At 41.1% G+C, this 21,577-nt stretch overlaps 4 long non-coding RNA genes across 4 annotated transcripts; 2 read left to right on the forward strand and 2 right to left on the reverse strand.

Moving 5' to 3' along the window:
- Positions 1-2,433: 2,433 nt before the first annotated feature.
- Positions 2,434-3,261, forward strand: LOC121719120. Its single transcript, XR_006034182.1, has 3 exons — positions 2,434-2,477; positions 2,723-2,788; positions 3,196-3,261. It is a non-coding gene; the product is annotated as an uncharacterized LOC121719120 (long non-coding RNA).
- Positions 3,262-11,307: 8,046 nt separating this feature from the next.
- LOC121719046 lies at positions 11,308-12,247 on the forward strand. The gene is made up of 3 exons (XR_006034104.1): positions 11,308-11,500; positions 11,776-11,834; positions 12,218-12,247. It is a non-coding gene; the product is annotated as an uncharacterized LOC121719046 (long non-coding RNA).
- A 623-nt stretch (positions 12,248-12,870) lies between these two features.
- LOC121719040 lies at positions 12,871-15,194 on the reverse strand. The gene is made up of 3 exons (XR_006034097.1): positions 15,077-15,194; positions 13,292-13,502; positions 12,871-13,032 (listed from the first exon to the last, which is right to left on the reverse strand). It is a non-coding gene; the product is annotated as an uncharacterized LOC121719040 (long non-coding RNA).
- A 106-nt stretch (positions 15,195-15,300) lies between these two features.
- On the reverse strand, positions 15,301-15,801 carry LOC121719043. The gene is made up of 3 exons (XR_006034101.1): positions 15,773-15,801; positions 15,586-15,691; positions 15,301-15,411 (listed from the first exon to the last, which is right to left on the reverse strand). It is a non-coding gene; the product is annotated as an uncharacterized LOC121719043 (long non-coding RNA).
- Between the last annotated feature and the right edge of the window lie 5,776 nt (positions 15,802-21,577).

Consider the following 21,577-nt stretch of genomic DNA (forward strand, 5'->3'; position numbering starts at 1 on the left):
GGCAAGCGTGTCCTTGTTTCCCTGTCATCATGTCATTGCTCTTGTCTCGTTGACTCTCTCGTTATACTGTAATTTCACCCGAAGTTGCTGCACCTTCCAGTGAGCGTTGTCGGAGCTGTTAGATCTATAGAACAACTACTTCCTTGTAATAAAATGGGCTGATACTACATAGGCCAGTCATTCCTTTTATAATCATAAGGCAACGCTTTGGGCAAATTTGTGATGTATCGGAACGTCATCTATTACCAACCTCTTACGTGTATGTGTCACTTAATATTAATTTCTATACAAACCAAGACGACGCATTCCTAAAGAAACGCAAACACCCACACCATACGTTTATCTAAATTAGCTATGTACCAAAAATTACATGTTATCGTGACTTGAAGAGCTGTAAACAGTGTTGTAAGGCTGCGTGTACAAATCCGCTTGGAGCTCAGGTGGACTTTTTGAAATGCTGATGAGAATTCTCGGGCTAACCGTTGATGTGCCGTGAGAAAGGTTGGGAATGAGCACCCACCAGCCCAGCACTAAACTCCGAGTGTGGTAAACAAAATCGGATATTTCAGGCAGTAAAAGCCCCGGTAAGAACAAAACTAGATTTAGTTCAAATCTACACACCTATGGCTACTGAAAAATGTGAGGCTCATTTAGCAAATGTTAAGTATTAAAAAACATTGTTGTTTTAGAATTTTCGAACGAAATGGTTGGTAATTAGCACGTTTATGATAATTCACTTATGAAACAGGCATGAGAGGGGAGATTTTCTGACGTTTCAACAACGAAACAGAGTTTGCCATCGTTGCGAGAAGTTTTTGCTCACACTTTGTGCTGCTGCAGTCAGCCTGGTAGGATAACACGGAGAGAAAACAAAAGTCGCCAGACACACGAAAAAGTCGCCAGATTTGTTGTCAGTCGCTAGATAAGCTTTTCAGTCGCCAGAGACGGCCAAAAGTCGCTTAATCACATTGAAAGTCACATTGTTATATAACGTTAGTCTGGTCTTGTCTGTTTTAATGTGTCGCTGTTGTCCATATAGACCCCTTCGCAACGGCGGTGAAAACATAAACATTCGGGTGGGTGTGACGTCACTGGAGGCAGAAACAATCATTTGGATAGTGAGGCAGCTATTTGAATAGTACTAGTGAGGCGGCTAAAATCAGACAGTAATCTATAATCTTTGCTAAAATGTGTAACAATATAACACAATATGTACATACACTCAGTGTACGTGATCGGGAGGATTATTTGAAAAAACTAAGGCTACATTATTAGATGGGACCATCCTGACAGACCCAATACGGTCAGTGATTGGAAAGAAGAGTGACAGGTTTGCCATCAGTTGAATGGCCGGACATTATTGAAAAACCGAGTGTCTACAGTAAGGAGAAGCTGAGGGTGTATAAATCATTGAATGCATATAACTATCTCCTAAATGCAAAGATGTATCGCAAACGTGCTAATTACCAACCATTTCGTTCTAAAACAACAATGTTTTTTAATACTTCAAAATAACATTTAATAAATGAAGCTCACATTTTTCAGTAGCCATAGGTGTGTAGATTTGAACAAAATCTAGTTTGTTTCTTACCGGGGCTTTTACTGCCTGAAATATCTAATTTTGTTTACCACGCTCGGAGTTTAGTGCTGGGCCTTGCACAGTAGTAGTAGAAGCTAGGCCTAGCTAGTAATCAAGAATCTTTGGTTTAGCTCTTCGAGTCACGGTAAAATGTAATTTTTGGTACATAGCTAATTTAGATACACTTATGGTGTGGGCGCTTGCATTTCTTTAGGAATCCACCGTCTTGGTTTGTATAGAAATGAAAGTGACATACATGTAAAGAGGTTGGAAATACGGGACGATTGGTAATATGTGACGTTCCGATACAAGGATTGGGTTATCGTGAGTCAAACGAATAACTACGTTCTCACTGGAAACTGTAGCCTACTTATTTCAAATTTAACCGATGACTTTTTCGGTTCTGGCACCCGACGGCACAGCAAGATGAGACCATGATAACTTTTAGCCTCCCAAATATGACTGTTGGTTTAGCTTCCCAGCTGAGGTGATGGTTTGTTTTGCCTCCAGTGAACGTAATGACGTAGGCTCAGAAGGTACCTATAGTGCTACTATGCTAAGTTATTGCTAATGCCTATTAGACATATATATGTTTGAGATCACGTTTGCGATGCAGACCTTAATCCAAGCTGATAAATTGCCAATGGTATTTCAGTCAATGAAGTACTCGTCTGCTATGATAGCTACCTACAACTTTAGCATGTTGACTCACTGATAATGGTTTAGCCCTAGCTTCTAGCTAGATGTGCATTACGTTTGCATTTTGCCAAGTTTGGTCTCATACGTAACTTTAGTATCTATCTACCATCTTTGTAATGAAAGCCTCAGCATTTTAATCACTATTTAATAGGGGTGTCACGTTTTGAAGCCTCAAGCCCAAGCCAATTGCACTGGCAAAGTAAGTAATAATCTCTTAACAAAATCATAATATTAATATTAGAGATATGGTTAACATTCTTAGTGCTAAAGACATTCCCCTCTCCTTGTAATAGGGCTGTGCAAAGTTCAAATTGCAATTCTGCTTCCTGTTTGCTACCTCACTTGAAATGCAAGTGAAATTCAAGAATTAAATTTGAATTCAAGAGCCAGTTTCAATTCAATTCTGGAATTTTGCACAACCCTGCCTTGTATCCATTCCTCCAGCTCCACCATCTCACCGAGTGCAAGGCAGCCGAGTCACTACCCCTCAACCTGGAGAAAACTGTTAAGGTAAAGACTGATCTCTGAAATAATACTGAATACAGTGGCCCCATCTATATTAACACAGCAGTAGTCACTCTGTTTCAGATCAACAGACTGCATCTGCATTACTAGCTCAGATGTTCTGCATACTTCATTATATACATTACTTTCAAAATCTCAGCCAAATATTTTGTCAGTTAAAACATCTGCATTCATGCAATATTGCCTGAAAAGTTCATTCATTATTATCAGATTGTATTGAAACACATTGATTTTCAATGTCAATCCATTCATGGAGTTGATATAGATAGTGCATACCAAAATATTGAAACATACAAATGCATGACCAGAGATTTTTTTTTGTTTGCCATTGTTTGGCCCTGTAGCTCTCAGCCTACCATGGTTAACAGATCACAACCATTTCTCTCCCTTAGCACCTCACCATGGGGCAGGACCGCAACACTCCTCACCACCTCAACTCCCTGCACCCGCATTTAACATGCAGAGAGTTACTCAAGGTAGGGACTGATCTCTGAAATATTAGTGAATAGAAAGGCCCCATGTGTATTTTATCAGTCATGGTTAACAGATGACTACCATTTAATACACTTTTCCCCCTCTCGCACACCACCCACCTCACTATGGGCCAGGAACGGCAGTCCCTCCTCAACTCCCTCCGCCCCCTGCACCAGCCCTCAACGTGCATGAACAGAGTGTAGTAAGACATTTTGGCCTTAAAGGTGTTCACCATATATATGTGTGTGTGTGCTATATTCAACCATTTACTCTTTTGGTGTGGTCTGTGAACATGTTAAAAAGGGAATTGCTGCTGTAAGCAGAAAGTGAAGGGGAGATTTATGAGACAACAGCTGTGGAATGCCATGTTCAAGGTGTTTGTGAAATCATGCTGTGTGTGCGTGTGTGAGTGTGTGTGTCTTCGGAGGAGTCTGTGTAGGCCCCTGTTCCGGCAGGCTGGCGCCCAAGATCTTATTTACTGTCTTGGGGTCAATCTTGACTGGATTCCATAGATGTCGGTCGTTATGGGATACAACCTTATAGATATGGTCAACTCTTGGGTAACCAAGTCGTAAAATGGTTTGCATTGGTACATTAATGGAGATGTCATGTCTTGTCTGACTTGTCAGGGGGATATAAAAAGTGTTTCCTTTGTTTGTTGCATCAGACTGCGTCTGTTAACAACGGTCAGCCACGGACGTGGAGGTCACCAAGCACACAATCAGGTGTTTCAACCGGCGGTGGATCGGGCAACGAGGAGATGTGTTCCGCCTCCATCCACACAAATGGAGTAATAGGAGAAATAAACATTGAACAATCTTTTTATTGAACTTCTTGTCATTCACCAGTTATTTATTTTCTGATATTTTAGCTGTGCATAGTGCAGCATTTCATTGAAGTTGTAGCCTATTAGATAAAATATTTTATGTCTGCACTGACAAAGGCCTATAAAGTACTAAATTAGGTTTTGACCACAAAATTAATGTAGAGTAGCCTAGGCAACGTAGGCTAAAACAGAATAGCCTATAACCTGTAACTTTCCATAAATGTCAATTTTATATTTCCATTGAGTAGTGATCACTTTTGTACAGTAAATTGATGTCTTGACTTAAACCTTTTCTGTTAGGCTTATTGACAGTATTGTTAAGTTAAAAATATGAGGCAATGCAGATTAAGCTTAGGCCTATATTGCTTAGGCCTAGTGATAGTTTTAGTTTTATCCTATAGTTTATCCTAGTTTATCCTACAGCAAGAACAGAAGGAATTTTGAAAATGAGAAATAAAGGTCCAAAACGGACCCTGGCCAGATGAGCCTTCATGAGTCCGTTGCGGGTCCACGACATACAGATTGACCTTACCTGGTAAATGACCCGCACATGAGCTCCACCTGGGTAAATGGCCATAGCTGATTTACAATACTTTCAGACGAAAGGATTGGTTGGCCTTGGCATGGAAACCTGTCGTCATTTCTCACACAACACAAACAGATGGAACTAGCTGTGGAGTGTTTGTCATGGAGGCCCAGCAAACCACCTCAAACCAACTCAAATGTGGTTCTATCCCCATGACCCTTCATGTGTCAGATTCTTCCATCTCAAACCAACTCAAATGTGGTTCTATCCCCATGACCCTTCATGTGTCAGATTCTTCCATTTCAATAATCATGATGTCTACAGGCTGTTAATATTCCGAAGCAACTCAGTATTGACTCTCAACTTTGTGAACAGATAGCATGTGTAATTATCAATGTAAATGTATCATCAGTTGTACATTGTACAGTCCTGTCACATTAGTTTCTGCTCTTTTTTATATTGTGAAATCATTTTCAGAGTCCCAAATGTCTGCTCTCAATGCAGACAGAAAGATTTTCTTTGGGTAAGTATCACAACTTCAGTGATACAATATCAATGTATGAAAAAGCACTGGAGTTAATGTGACTTGGTTAATAGTTTCTACAGATTGAATGTGGTAAATGCAACAGATGGTTTCATGCATCTTGCCTTGGAATGACTCCTCTACCAGTTCCAGAGAAAGACATTGAATGGTATTGTAAATATTATAAATAGTTAATAACACGTTGAATATTTGAAGATTCATTAGGTCAGATAAAAATGATCCTGTAGCACCACAATCTCTACATGAGACCTGTAAGCCTAACTAGCAACCTACCATTGGCAGCTAGACTGCAGCAATTAGAATGAGAAAAAGGTATTTTTATTGATTTATTTCCTGAAAGAAAGCTAGTAGTCCATGTCACCAGCCTGAGCAATGATATTTGTAGACAGTAAATTTCGTACCAAAATTGTAGTAAGAAATTTTGGCCTTAACCCTTTATTGCATGAATTATCACCTATACTTTAAAAAAATGTTTTAAAGTATTTTTCTTACTTAAAATAGTTTAAATAAAGGAAATTTTGAAAAAAATGTAAAAATTTTTTTTTAAAGGGGGTAGTTGGTAATTTGTTGCCATATGGCAACAACGCGCAATCGTGGAAAATGCTGTAAAATCCATTTTTTCTTTAAAAACTTATTTTTATTTCATTACAAATCTTTTAGAAATTAACTAAATTAAGCTTGCATTAGTTATGCTCTAATACATCTAATTATAAACCTAACATAATACAAATTCAACTGTATTTTGGGCAATAAATTGATAATATCATGGTAATATTGTCATAGTGTAGTCCGCTTTGGAAAATAAATAGCCTTCCTGTAGGGACATAAAGTAATTATTTTGATCAAAACCAATGTTTATATTAAACAATGTCATCATTTAAATGACTTTAATTCATTTAGATGACTTCCATTTCCCAAATTCATTGGGTTATATTGCAGTCAGAGGGCATATTCAACTGTAGTGAGACCACATAGTCACAGAGCCCTGCCCCTCAGAAAGTGTTCCAATCCATGCCATTCACACAGAGAGACATAGGTATCCTTCACATATCCCCCTGACAGCCTTTCCCTACCCTGTAAAGCCATGCCTCATCCATATTTGGGGTCACACACACAAGGGTCAACCTAACGTAGGGGTCTCCGGTGTGGGTCATACTACAGGCTCACACTGGGAATGTGTTGGATGGCTCCACAGCAAGCCAGCCCACTTCTTACACCATTTATAGTGAGAGGAGAGAAGGGTAAGCCCATTTATAGTGAGAGGAGAGCAGGTAAAAGTGTGGCCTGAGGGAGCCTCCGATGCTCTTCAAGACTGCTTTGACACAACAGACTGGGAAATGTTTAAGCAGGCAGCCACTTACAACAACCGGACAGACATAGAGGAGTATACAGACACTGTAACCTCTTACATCACCAAGTGCATCGATGATGTGACCCACACAAAAGACATCATCACTCGGGCTAACTGGAAGCCATGGCTGACAGGGGATGTCCTCAGGCTGCTGAGGGCCAGAGACAAAGCCTACAGAGCTGGGGATGAAGCTGGCATGAAAACAGCGAGAGCCAACCTGTCCCGTGGCATCAAGGAAGCAAAAAAGGAATACACTCACAAGATAACCACCCACTTCAAAGACAGCAGGAACTCACAAAGCCTATGGCAGGGCATTCAGGCCCTCACGGACTACAAGCCCGCGCCACAGAGCTGTGAGAGCAACATCCCTCTGCTCAACAACCTGAACCGCTTCTTTGCTCGCTTTGAAGCACAAAACAGCACCTGCCCACAGAAGACCCATCCCCCTCTACATGAGCAGCCCCTGTGCCTCTCTGCCGACAGCGTGAAGAGGACACTTGCTGCTATCAACACCCGTAAGGCAACAGGTCCAGACAACATCCCAGGTCGTGCGCTGAAGGACTGTGCAGGGGAGCTTAAGGATGTCTTCACAGATATCTTTAACACTTCCCTGAAGCAAGCCATCGTCCCATCATGTTTCAAAGCTGCCACCATCATACCTGTGCCGAAGAAAACTGCTCCATCCTGCTTCAATGACTACCGCCCTGTGGCACTGACACCCATCATCATGAAGTGCTTTGAGCGGCTTGTCATGTCACATATCAAAGCCATTCTTCCCCCCACCCTGGACCCCTTCCAGTTTGCATACCGAGCCAAGCGGTCTACAGAGGATGCAATCTGCTCTGCCCTCCACCCAGCCCTCACCCACCTGGAAAAAAGAGACTCATATGTGAGATTGCTGTTTATAGACTTCAGTTCTGCATTCAACACCATAATACCACAACAACTCATCTGCAAACTTGACAAACTGGGACTCAGTACCTACCTCTGCAACTGGCTACTGGACTTCCTCTGTCAGAGGCCCCAAGTAGTACGTGTTGGCAACAATACCTCAAGCAGCATCACACTGAGCACAGGGGCCCCCCAAGGCTGCGTGCTCAGTCCGCTGCTCTTCACCCTGCTGACGCATGACTGCACTGCAACCTACAGCAACAATCACATAGTGAAATTTGCTGACGACACAACTCTGGTGGGTCTCATCACCAAGGGCGACGAGACTCAATACAGGTTGGAGGTCGACCATCTGACCACGTGGTGCAGGGACAACAACCTCCTGCTGAACGTCAGCAAGACCAAAGAGATTGTTGTTGACTTCCGGAGAGGTCACACCCAACACCTGCCACTGACCATCGACGGTGCTGTGGTGGAGAGAGCGAGCAGCACCAAATTCCTGGGGGTGCACATCAGTGAAGACCTCTCCTGGACCACCAACACTGCATCACTGGCGAAGAGAGCTCAGCGCCGCCTGTACTTCCTGCGGAAACTCAGGCGAGCAAGTGCTCCACCAGCCATCATGACCACATTCTACCAAGGCACCATCGAGAGCATCCTCTCCAGCTGCATCGCTGTGTGGGGCGGAAGCTGCACTGAATACAACAGGAAAGCCCTGCAGCGCATAGTGAACACAGCTGGAAGGATTATTGGTGCTTCACTCCCCTCCCTGAAGGACATTTACACCACCCACCTCACCCGCAAGGCGACCAAAATTGTGAGTGATGCAAGTCACCCCGCTCACAATCTGTTTGATCTACTGCCCTCTGGGAAGAGGTACAGAAGCCTGCGCTCCCGCACTACCAGACTCACCAACAGCTTCATACACCAAGCCGTAAGGATGCTGAACTCTCTCCCTCCTCTCCCCCCTCCACCCTCAGCTACATAACATCCTGGACATTGGACCCAAAATGGCCGCCTGCACTACTCCACTTGCACACTTGCACACTTGTACACTTTACAACTAGTGTTGTTGTCCTGAAAACACAACACTTCTGCTGCTCTTACATAACTTGCACCACTATGCCACTTTCTTCTTACTTAGGTCAAACAGAACTACCCGAGCCTTTTATTGGCCTGTATTTGCACTAGTATTTTTATTGACTGTCTATGCACAATTTCAACCAAATTTTGCTGCTCTTATTTTTTCATTATTATATGTGCCCTCTTATTTACTTATTTTTTTATTTACTTATTTACTTACTTTTTTGTTTACTTGAATGTTATGTTTGTCTGTGGACCTAAATTGGCAAAATATGTCTTGTCTTCACCGTGGGATAGTGAGAAACGTAATTTCGATCTCTTTGTATGTCTGGAACATGTGAAGAAATTGACAATAAAGCTGACTTTGACTTTGACTTTGAGAGAAGTGTCACCCCATTTGCCCTTTGAACTTTGGGCCTCTGAAGTGTTAAAGCTGTAGCTAAAGAGACAGGATGGGTGACTGCAGCCCCTATCTGCTACACATCAATGTTTTCTCCTCATTGCTGGATTATAGCTAATCCTGACAGTTCTTTGGTGGAAGAGCCAACAATGTGCTTTTATCTTTCCCAAAATCCCAAACAAAAATGGTGAAAACACCATGTCTAATTGACTGTTTAGTGAACAATAACACAAAATACATCTTTACCGCTCCAATCACTATACTGTCTGAACCTCATTCCATAGATAATTTGCAAATTGGTAAACATGTACAAGATCATAAAAGACTCCAAAATGTCTGAAATTACAAATAAAAGTGTAAATAATGTTTTTTTACTTCAAAATATTGTCAAAAGTTGTATATATTCCCAGAGTATCCTAGTGCAATGCAATCCTATTGTAATCCTATGATACCATTCATTTGAATGGACACAAAAAGGTCCGTATTTGCATACTGTTGCCATATGGCAACAATTATTGTTTGCCAATTTACAAAAAACTCATTATATATAAACTTGTTTTAATGATACAATGTTCATGTTTACATAGTCCAGACAGTGTTTTCATTTTTTTTTTCAAAGAAATTATGCATAAATTCTGAATTTTGACCATCCACAGGTAGCGGACAGGTAGTGGTGGTCACAGAGGTACCTCTCTGTAAAAATAGGAAGTACTAACAATATATCCACATCATGTGACCTAACAATTATTTTTTTATACCAAAACTAAAATCCCCTTTCACATATGAATAGTAAAATATGGGTTTTGTGTTACTGCCAATTAGAAACACTAAGATAAATTAATTGTTGCCATTTGGCAACAACATGCAAGGTGTCTCCCATATAAGTGTACTCTTTTGGTCTGGTCTGTGCAAATGGTAAAGAAAGAGACGCTGCTGTAAGCAGAAAGTGATTTATGAGTTAACAACTGTGGAATTCCATGTTCAAGGTGTTTGCGCAGCCATGCTGTGTGTGTGTGCTCCATGCTGAGTGCTGTGTGTGTGTGTGTTTCATGCTGGGTGTGTGTGTGTTTCATGCTGAGTGTATGTGTGTCGTGTGTGTGTGTGCCATACTGTATGTGTGTCCTCCAAGAAGGCTGGATAGGCCCAGTTCGACGAGCTGGCGCCCCTAAGACCTTTTTTACTGCCTTGGGGTCAAGCTTGACTGGATTCCGTGGGCCTTGGTTGTTATGGGATACAGCCTTAAAGATATGGATGACTCTGTGGTAACTATGTCGTAAACACGTTTGCGTACCATTAATGGAGATGTCGTGTCTTGTCTGAACTGTTAGTAGGGTATAAAAAGTGTTTCCTTGTTTGTAACATCAGACTGCGTCTGTTACCAACACGACGCAAGTCTCCGGAATCGTGAATAAAGCTCTCTGAGATTTCTGACTTCACTCCTGGCTGACTGAGACTTCATTTCTGAAACAATCCCTAGACAAATTTCTGTTCCTACAAAATGTAGTTTATTATCAACGTTAAATGGCTACTGCCATAAAGCAGTGGCGTTAGAGCAGTGTTTTTCAACCTTTATTGTGCCATGGCACACTTTTGACACTTAAAATGTCCCACGGCACACTAACATCCTGTGTGAAGAAAAATAAACATAACAGCCTAAAATTTCAAATAATACACAGATATGGCCTTATTATGGCTTCTATGCAAGACCTGCTCAATAAAACAAGCGCCCTCTGTTTCATTTGTAGGTGACTATATCTAATTTATAGCATATAGGCTACAGGCCAATGGTTTGGACACACCTCATTTCAATGCGTTTTCTTTATTTTCATGACCTCATTGTAGATTCTCACGGATCAAAACTGTATGAATGAATGCAAAGTTATTTGGCCCACAGATGAATATTTGTCAAGTTATGCCTCGCTGAATATGGTATTAATTTTAAGTTAAAAAACACATCAACTTTGAAGAAACTAGAATATAAGACATGTTTTCAGTTATTTCACACTTTGTTGTATCTAATTCCACGTGTTCATAGTGTAGATTCTCACGGATCAAAACTGTATGAATGAATGCAAAGTTATTTGGCCCACAGATGAATATTTGTCAAGTTATGCCTCGCTGAATATGGTATTAATTTTAAGTTAAAAAACACATCAACTTTGAAGAAACTAGAATATAAAACATGTTTTCAGTTATTTCACACTTTGTTGTATCTAATTCCACGTGTTCATAGTTTTGATGAATCTACAATGTAGCCTAAATAGTCATGAAAATAAAGGAAACGCATTGAATGAGAAGGTGTCCAAACGTTTGGCCTGTAGCCTACTGGCTACTTGAAGTATTGTTTTGATGTGTTGAATGGAAGTCAATGAGAGTTGTTAATCGCTAACTAGCGGCGACCAAATGTAACAGGTCACATTTCTATTGTTTTATAATTACACAAAGATGGTTTTTGCCTTGACACACTGCCTTGTATCGCCAGTACAGTGAGAGTCCTAGTGGGCCTCCGTAGTCTCCCGCCCCCTCTAATGTATCAATTTTTCATATTCATATTTCGCTGTGCCCTTCACCTCTTCCCTGTCTCTGTCACTTTGGGGAAGAGGTATGTTATCTGCCTATCCCTCCTTTCATATTATATTAAATATCTTCACCCTATACTGTCTTTCACTACTATCATAACTATCACTTTACCTATATTTACTTTCTGTACACTTTGTTTTATCTATTATGGAGCTTTCTTGTTTATTTCTTTATATTTTGTACTTTCGTGTCACATGGTGTAAAATTGTGACTAGCCTGTGGCTGTAGCTTGTATAATGCTACTGTATGTTGTTAGCGATCGCTAGTACTTAGCATGCTATTTATAATTCACCACAGGAGTTGGGGGAAGGAGAACCTACTGCCTGCTTCACTGTATTGTCCCTATTGTTTTGCAGGTGTGTCATTGTTTTCTGTTTATTTATCACTTTGTCATGGTGTTATTTTGCTTGTAACCTTGTACAGTTAATTAGCATGCTAGCTCCCGCTAGCGTAGTTGCTAACTAAGTTAGCCATACTAGCTAGCTACTTCCATTAGGTCTCTATCAGGAGCTAGGCTAGGTAGCATAGTTTAATGGTTAAATCCTAGCGACTAGTTGTGTTAACCTTTTAAATGTAATGATTGATGTTACTTTTATTTTATATCTTGTATTTATTATTTAGTATGTTTTGTGTGGGTTACCTGTGCTTTTTGGCCCTGTCTCTGTCACTTTGGGGAAGAGGAGTTGGGGGAAGGAGAACCTACTGCCTGCTTCACTGTATTGTCCCTATTGTTTTGCAGAGAGAATAAAAGCCCGCGAATACATCGTCATCCCGTGTCACGTCAGTCACTCAAAAACAGCAAATCACAACGCAGAGTGTATTCCACCGGTCACACAAAGAACAGACAGTCACAGAGCCCATAGGCAACAAATCAGGGAAACAACTTACTTTTCAAAGGAGAACCACACCATGGTGGTCTTGGTCACGCTTTTTCCGCCCTCCGTTGTCGTTGTAGCCTACTTGTGGAGTTTAGTTCGTCTGTTCTATCTGCTTTCGTTTCCCAGTAGGCTATGGGACCCCTTATCAGAAAGTCCTTTAGGATTCCAATAGAGGAAATCCTGTAGGATTTCTATCAGATTTTGGAACAAGAATCCTATAGGATTTACAAAAAAAATAATCCAGTAGGATTATTGAATTCCTATAGGATTTCGGTTCCAAAATCTGATAGAAATCCTACAGGATTTCCTGTAGGATGGGATCCAATAGATATTATTCCTACAGGTTTTTGTCTTTTAAAAACACTTACAGGATTTTAAATCCTATAGGATGTTACTAAATTAAATCCTATAGGGTTATATAAACAATATTGAATTTAAATAAACCAGTTCCCAATAACAGACATGAAGTAATTATATTTATTATTAAATATAAATAAATAAACAAACAAACAAAGAAATAACAACAATAACAAAAATTATTACTGTTACAAATAATCAGTGTGTGTGTGTGTCAGTCAATGTGTCCGCCTCTTCTCCATCTTTTCCTGATCCGCACATTTCTCGGAGATGGCCTTTACCTCCCCCTGGTCGACCCCAAACCGTTTAGTGATGTAATCTGTGGAAACAAAAACAGCGGGAAAGTGTAGGAATACGTTAGCATGTGCTTTATATTGCAAGTTAGCTGTTGTTATGATATGCTTTAATTGGACATAGGCTTTTTTTCAGCTTTTCAAATCTTATATTCATTCACGATAATGCAGAAACTAACAACAGGTGTGCCAATTACAGTGGAGGGTACTGTATATAATGTATAAACAGTTTAAAGTCAATATATCAACCATTACATTGTGAGGGAGAAATAAAGTTTTACTCACTTATAATGTCGCTCACTTTGACCGGGTTAAGCTGGGGTTTAGCTGCTTTAGTCCGGAAAGCATTGGACTGTTTGCCAGTGTAGGAGTGGCTGGCAAGTATGCTCCTCCCAAACACGGCCAGAAGAAGGTCCTTCGTGGCCTTTTTAGCATTAAACCACTTGATTGAACCATATTGATGCTGGGTTATTGAAGTGGAAGGTCCTATATGAACCTGTGGATATACACATGAATTTTGATTACAAAATAGTTATTACTCCTCACTTGTGTCAGCCACAACTGTTGTTAGATATGACTCAAAAACAATTCCACAGACCTCTACAAAAATTACATTTAGCAGGAGATAGCATCCCTAGTATTATGCTCCCTAAACCACAAAAAAAAACATAGTACAGTATGTAAACTTTGTATGTAAAGGGAGACATTATAATTAGGGCTGTCAATCGATTAAAACATTTAATCTAATTAATTACACACTCTGTGACATTAATCTAAATTATTTCCATGCATCCATTTTTGCTATGAACATATCTTAAAAACAAGTTTGGCAGATGAGTGAATCAATGAACAGCCAAACCAACATTATAGACCTTAAAGTTCAACGTCTCTCTCTTTTATTATAATTTCCCCTTTGATAGGCATCAGCATAGTGCCTGGTGTCAGATTTTTAGCATGATAAATGCAAATGACTGAAGTTACCACTCACTGTCAATGGTATGTGCAGAGTAGGCTACCCTAACATGTGTGGAATACCACCTATGATTTATCTTTTTTTTTGGCCATTCAAACGTGTAGATTTTAATTCACATAATTACTAGGTTATTGCCTTTTCTATCCAGTAGGTGGCAGTCCAGGATAAGAAATAGCAGTTCAATAGTAGGAACAAAGAAATGAATTGAAGCAGCATAGCCTACAAGTGCAAATGGAAATGTAATGTATGAAGTTATTGGAATGGAAATACATGTAACCACCTTCTACATACTTTTGAAGACTTTTTGTTTCAAATATGCAACAAATGTAGTCAATTTATTAAGGGAGTTTGTTGGTTAGTTAGTTAGTCGGTCATAGGGTAGGCTCAGCAAAACGTTAGCAAAGTTAACTTTGACAAGGCTGGTGGCTAGCATTATCATCATCAGTGTGCTAACTCGTAGGCCTAACTCTGGATTGTTTTGCATTGAGGTGCTACTTAAGACTTTGCAAACTCCTATGGTAAGCAACGGAAATTCCTTACTGAAGAAATAGTAGATTGATGCTCCTGTCGACAGTATATTGGTCTGAGCATTCTTTATAGGCCTAAGCTAAATGTTTCATTCAAAGCAGTGCTTTCTTGTCTGCCTCCTTCAGTCATGAAAGCTAGACTGCACTGGGTCAAATGTCACTATAAAATGCGATTAATCAGCGTTACATTTTTTAGCATATTAATATTTCTGTAATGAATTAATTGCAATTAACGTGTTATTTTGACAGCCCTAATTATAATCAATCCTAATGTTAATGAGCAGGTGATATTGTGATTCCTACTGCCCATACAGAAAAATCAAGGGAAAAAATATATTTGAATAGATGGCTACAATATATTTAATACATTATTTGGAAATATATTGATAAATACATGGAAATATATTTAATATAGATGGAAATATATGTATTTAACATAGATGTGCTTATACTGGAATATGTTCAAGCTGCATATATGTGGATATGTTATTTTTCTGTATGGGTGCCACCAACATGGCCATATTATCTTATCATATTACTGTAAGTGTACCACGCAAGCCCAATACATACATCTGTGTTGTTGGTGCTGCAGATGGTAGTTGCACTTGCTGATGGGGGTGGTGGTGCTGGTTGGCGCACTGGTGCTGGTGGTGCTGGTTGGCGCACTGGTGTTGGTGGTGCTGGTTGGTGCACTGGTGTTGGTGGTCCTGGTTGGTGCACTGGTGTTGGTGGTGCTGGTTGGTGCACTGGTGTTGGTGGTGCTGGTTGGCACACTGGTGTTGGTGGTCCTGGTTGGTGCACTGGTGCTGGTGGTCCTGGTTGGCGCACTGGTGTTGTTGGTGCAGCCAGTGGGTGTTGCACTGTTGGTGGTACTGACGCTCCTGCTGGCATAGGCGTTTTGTGGTCTGTACAATAACATGAAAAAATAATTAATTAATACCCACTTAGTTTTAAATTAGATATTCAAATTCCATCATAATACACTTGGAAATTAAACCAACCAACAATATAAAATATTAAGAAGAGCTCTTAAAAAAAACAACTTGAGTACTTGTAACTTAACAACTTGAGAGTCTTACTTGTAATTATATGTTTCTCCAGCCTGCTAATTCTATGGTTCATATCAATTAATATATTGTAGATCTCATCAAGCTGGTGTGACATGCTATTGATTGTAGCTGAATCCTAGAGAGAGAAAAAAGGATGAGTTGGTCTGATGAGTAGGGCTGCACGATTTGCGCTGAAAACCATTACGAGTTCACTTACTGAATCGCCAGAGGACTTTCCCAGACCGGTGTTGCACCAAATTCTGTGACCTGTCGAATTTTGTGACTCTAGAGGGCGCTGTTTTATTGGAGTCTATGAATGTACTGAGCTGTACTGACACACTGATGAGGCAATTCTGTTATTTGTATAATTCTTCTAATAAACTTTGTACATTTTTGAAACATGGAACATTGTCTGGGTGTGGGTGTATTACTCCACAGGCCTGCATGTGTATCTTCCTCTCTATACTATCTCTATAGAGTACAGCTAAAGCCTACCCCACCACTCCAGCGAAGAGGTGGACTTCAGCTGGACAGGTCACATATGTTGATAAGCCTACTGTCAAATTATGTTTGACAGTAGCCCACTATATTTACTATTACCCCACTATAACTGCAGAAATGGACTGATGTTGTACAGTACATTGTCATTGACATCAGCAAACACTTTATTTACATTATTGACAAACTCCTTGTCATTGTCCGTTAATTTACTTTTTGGCACCTCAAACTGATAAACAAACTTAAGGAGGCAGTTAGTGACCTCCACAGCATTTTTTTCTGCAGTTACAGTGACATAATTTGACAGTAGCCTATCAAAATATGTGACCTGTCCTGCTGAAGTCCATCTGTTCACAGGAGTGGTGAGGGGTAGGCTTTAGCTCTACTCTAGAATAATACACCCACACCCAGTCAATGTTCCATGTTTCAAAAATGTACAAAGTTTATTAGAAGAATTATACACATAACAGAATTGCCAGTTATGTGCCAGAATTGTCAGTGTGTCAGTACAGCTCAGTACATTCATAGACTCTAATAAAACAGCGCCCTCTAGAGTCACAAAATTCGACAGGTCACAGAATTTGGTGCAACACCGGCCTGTGGGGTGGAGAGGAGGAAAGAACCACATGCGTTAGAAAACACTGTAAAACCATATGACACAAATTATAGTCCACATACTGTAGGCTACAGCTCTGAAACACCACAAACAAAATGTCTGTACACTTACGTAGTATTCCATTAGAATTTTTTTTGATGAGGACTCCCTTTTGCTTCTTTTTGCGTTTCATGGGGACACACTGTAAGACATGAGAAAATATGATTATGTGTGACAAATAGACATTCTACTCTGAATCGGTCACCAAATGAATGAAATGAACAGATGCATTCTCGCCTGTTCCTTATATAATGCGTTATCAATAGTGATTATAATAATAAAGGGAATGTAGCCTACCTCTCCCAGGTGCAATCATTATCACCTAGCCTACTCCTGAACAATGCTGAACTCAAATCTCGAAACTCGCCTGTCAACACCGGGAAATGCGCTACACAGCACTAAAAACCGAATAGTTTATTTATAGTTCGACTACGGATATTTCACGTCATGTTCGAATAAAAGTGACAGCCCTACTCCCTGCATAGAGAGCTGACATGACTTCGGATTAAATGCATCTTTTAAAAATGAGCGTATGCTGAAATCAAATCGCAAAACCCAGAGCCAATTAAAGGTATCTATCTACAACGCTCAGGCGAAACCCATGTAACACTTGCTGATCGAGATGCATTCTCGCCTGTTCCTTATATAATGCGTTATCAATAGTGATTATAATAATAAAGGGAATGTAGCCTACCTCTCCCAGGTGCAATCATTATTACCTAGCCTACTCCTGAACAATGCTGAACTCAATCTCGAAACTCGCCTGTCAACACCGGATAATGTTATCATAATAATAATTGAAGGAATAACCTAGGCTACCGCTCGCTCTAAATACACCCATTATCACAGTGAGACATAGGCTACATTATGAACACAAATAGTTACTTCAAAACTTTTATTGACACGTCATATTTACAGGTTTTTGGTTCATACTTTTTGGTATGAGGCAGGTGTGGAGACTCAATACAAATTTAATTGAGGACATCTGTACGCACAACTCTTTCTTACCATGACACTGCTGCATGTGTTCAGAAAAATGTCTTTACTTTGTATCGCACCAATATTGCTGCCCTCGCAGCACCGAGTCACTTAGCTACATGAGTAGCCTAATAAGCAAGTAGGCTAAGCTAGTCTCTCAGCTATACCAACAGGTGTGCTGTGTGTGTTCTGGTGGATGATAAATGGAGCGATGCGATGGGCCAGCTTATCAAACTTCCCAGCAGACAGGCGAACGTACTCTTGGTGCTTTTTCCTTCATCAGCTCTTCCTTCGTTTAGTGCTCGCACATCCCAAGTTCTTCTTTTCTTCAGGCGTTTCAGGCTTCTTTGGTGGTTGTGTCCTACTTTCAGGCTCGACGTACCGCCCCCAGTTGGTGGGGCAGAGTATCACAGTTAATCCGTAGTGCGCAGGCGCTAACCTTAACAATTTAACGCGCATTCAGGACAGCAGAAATTGGAGTATGCTTCACGTCCACGGCAAAAATGACGCACGTCTTGGACACGCGCAGATGTGACGCAGGAGCATGCCAGAGCCTTGAGGCTGCTAGGGCTGACGACGAGGCGGGTTCACCGGCTTGCTCAGGAGGTGGGCGGGGTTAGGATTTCCCAAGGTTTTCCAAGATGGCGCCGCCCATACCCCCCATAAACGGCTTCATAACCGTTCTTCAGAAAATCTATGGGTGACGTCACAGACGCTTTGTCCATATTTTTTACAGTCTATGGTTGAGTGCCCCCCCAGTCCTCTCGAACCGGTCCGGAAAAGGCCAGCATCCTCAAGGCCTATGAACTCATACAGCACAGGGTGTTGGTGGACGATCCGGTGCTGTCCAAGGCGGGCATCCCTCTCCCCAAGATCAACGTCAAAACGGTGAGGGACTTCATCCGACAGCAGGAGAGGCTGGTCAACTTTCACGCCACGAGGCAACCTTCAGTGATCTCAAAGACCACCTCCGTATCGTCCACAGAGCTTCCTCCAGCGCCACGGCAACCCGACGTCCTCCCTCCGCCCGGCTACCCGGTGATGGAGTACGTACCCACGGCCAGCACGGCTACCCGGTGATGGAGTACGTACCCACGGGCATCACCGAGCCTGTGCCCACCCCCACGCAGTCTGTGGCGGGCCCCTCCTCCACACAGACCGCGCCGACTGCTGCGCCCTTGGCTCGGCTTGTGCCCATCCTGCCTGCCCCTGCTCTCGCTGGGCCTTCCTCCAGCTAGACCCACGCTGCTCCAGCTTCCTGGTCCAGGTCGACCCATTACAAAAGGAAGCTGGTGGCAGACCAACCCACCCAAGTTGGGGCAAAGCTTTTCAGGGTCCAGCACATCCCCAATTGCAAGATGTGTGGCCAGCCTATACAAGGACATAAAAAATACAAAAAGAAAACGTATTGCCCTGTGAAATACATGTCACCCTCCAAGGGCCTGGACAACAGGATTTACAGAAACTTTGCCCACTTTGTCGCCGTCATAGATGGCTTGGGGGACTGACACTGTACAAATGGTAAATACTTTTTTACCTGTAATCTGTGTTATGGTCTTGGTGTTTGGCACGTTTTTCTCTGTTGTGCACCGTTCATAGATAACAAGTCTTTCTGACTTGTTATCTATGTTCTGGTCTTACAAAAGCCTGTTGCCTTGGCACTTTTCACTGTGCTTTGCAGTGTTTTGACTGTACAAACTTTGATTTTCACCGCCACGTTATTCTGTCTTGTCCTGTTCCCCTGTGCGCACGAGCATCCTTAAACATGGGTCCGGTAATATTGTTCAGTCTGCAGTTGAAAACAATAACAATAATACTTATTTTACCTCACATATGAATGCGGTCGGTCAAGGCATGTGTAACCCCGAAGATAATCTCCGGCACAACCCTGCATCAGGAGGATGCTGTAACTTGGACTGTGAAAGACAACAGAATCCCGGACGAGCCCCCATTTATGTTACGTGACCATAAATCATAAAGAATGGTTCAACATAACATAAGGAAAGCCATAGAGTCGACGTAGTGCAAAGTTGACAAATTTAATAAAGTAAAGCTCCCAGACAGACGGAATAACGTGGCGGTGAAAACAATACAAAATGTAAAAGAAAACCCTTGGACTTACTGACTAAGATGGTATTAACGTTCTGCTCGCGTTTGAAAACAAAATACAGAAAAGTTTGTGAGTGTTCCGGTGTCTTCCTTCCCTACTCTAACTAAACCTATAATACAAAAAGTGTCAACCCGTCACCAAGCCACCACCAACGCACGTACCATAAACTACAATATGTATGAATTAAATAAATGAAGCCATGTGATTAACTATACGGATACGTGACAACACAAATAACGAAGTGCCGACGAAAGCACGTCTCGACAATGCGCCCCAGTAACGAGGAAGTGCGGCGAGGGGATGGGATTGGACGCGGCTTATAAAGCAAGAGGTCCAGCCCCCTGAATCAGCGCATGCACAGCTACCTGCAGAGACAGAACACAACAGCACAAACACTGTTCTACTCCCCCTACAGGTGGAACAACGTAACAATAATAGTTGAAAGCATAAAGGACATAGGTGGGGGAAAAAACTGTCATCTCACACAAGCATTTGTGATAAATCCAGTACCTTTTTTTTTACCTGAATGCAGACTCTTACGTATAGATTAATCCAGGTTTCTTTTTTTAACCCTCCTGTTATGTTCGTTTCATGTTTACTTTTGTGTTCCTGGTCAGAAATGACCGCTGCATTATAACGTGTTATAAATCCATAGTAAAACATATATTATCATCTAATGGTGTGATAGACCTTTGTATGAACGTGTGTTCTATAACCTATTGAACTTTCATTTTCTGTTTATGGCCTGTAGGCCTCATTGACCTGAGCTCATGCAAGTCAGAAAGGGGAAGATTCTATTGGGGAAAGGTTCCAGTGGGGGCTGGAATAGAAGCAAAGAGGAGGAGTGAGGGTGTGTTTGTGTGTGTGTTTTAATGTACAGAAGCACACAGTCCATCTAATCAATAAGTATGTGTCTGGACTCTGGACTTTTATACACTGACCATTTTCTCACAGATTCATTTCTAATGGCCGGTCATATTTGAGACCGGGAATACACATGGGTGGTAAATAAAACACTCAAATTGTCATGAAAATTATCAAAAATTGTTTTGTGTGTTCAGATGCCCTGTGTTAAGTAATGGCGCCTCATGGTAGTCAGAATAAGGTAACAATATTTTTGAAAGAAAATAATTGTCAATCGGTCACATTTGACAAGAAACACAACAGGAGAGGTTTGATAACTGCAGTCTTAAGTGCTGCTAGGAAAATGCCTGAGGTGAGAACGGTTCACAATTTGCAAAAGCTCAAATGCCAAACAGCTGAAAACACTTTTAAAGAAGTTTAGGCAGAGCGTCAAGACAGCAGGTAGATGATCTAAGTTGCAGCACAGTTTTTTCAAGGGTTTGGCCATCAATAGCAGTTAATACAGGTAAGGAGGCTACATTTTGTCTAGGCCTGTGGTGAACTCTAATATTTTCAATTCTGTGCTGGAAAAAAAGAACTAACGTCATTACATTTTTTTTGTTGACTTGAAATCTTGAGGTAGCTCTGTTATGTTGGAGAATTTGTTAACTTATCAACAATGGCAAAAAGAGCACGGGAGTTATTAATGTTACAATTAATGAAGATTCCCTGGCCCTAAGTAACTCAGAGTTATAAATGTGAAGTCTCTTTTTGAAGATGTCATATAGTTAATTTGAAGCTTAGTGTTTCTCCATTTATGTTCAGCTTTCCTACATTCTCTCTGTTGTGATATTCCTCCATGGTGTTTTAGGTTTACTGAAGTCTTTTTAACCTGGGCAGGTGCTATAGAGACAAGGACCCTGAGAATATTAGAGCTA

This window comes from Alosa sapidissima, chromosome 9 (genome assembly GCF_018492685.1).
Source record: "Alosa sapidissima isolate fAloSap1 chromosome 9, fAloSap1.pri, whole genome shotgun sequence".
Classification (NCBI taxonomy): Eukaryota; Metazoa; Chordata; class Actinopteri; order Clupeiformes; family Clupeidae; genus Alosa; species Alosa sapidissima.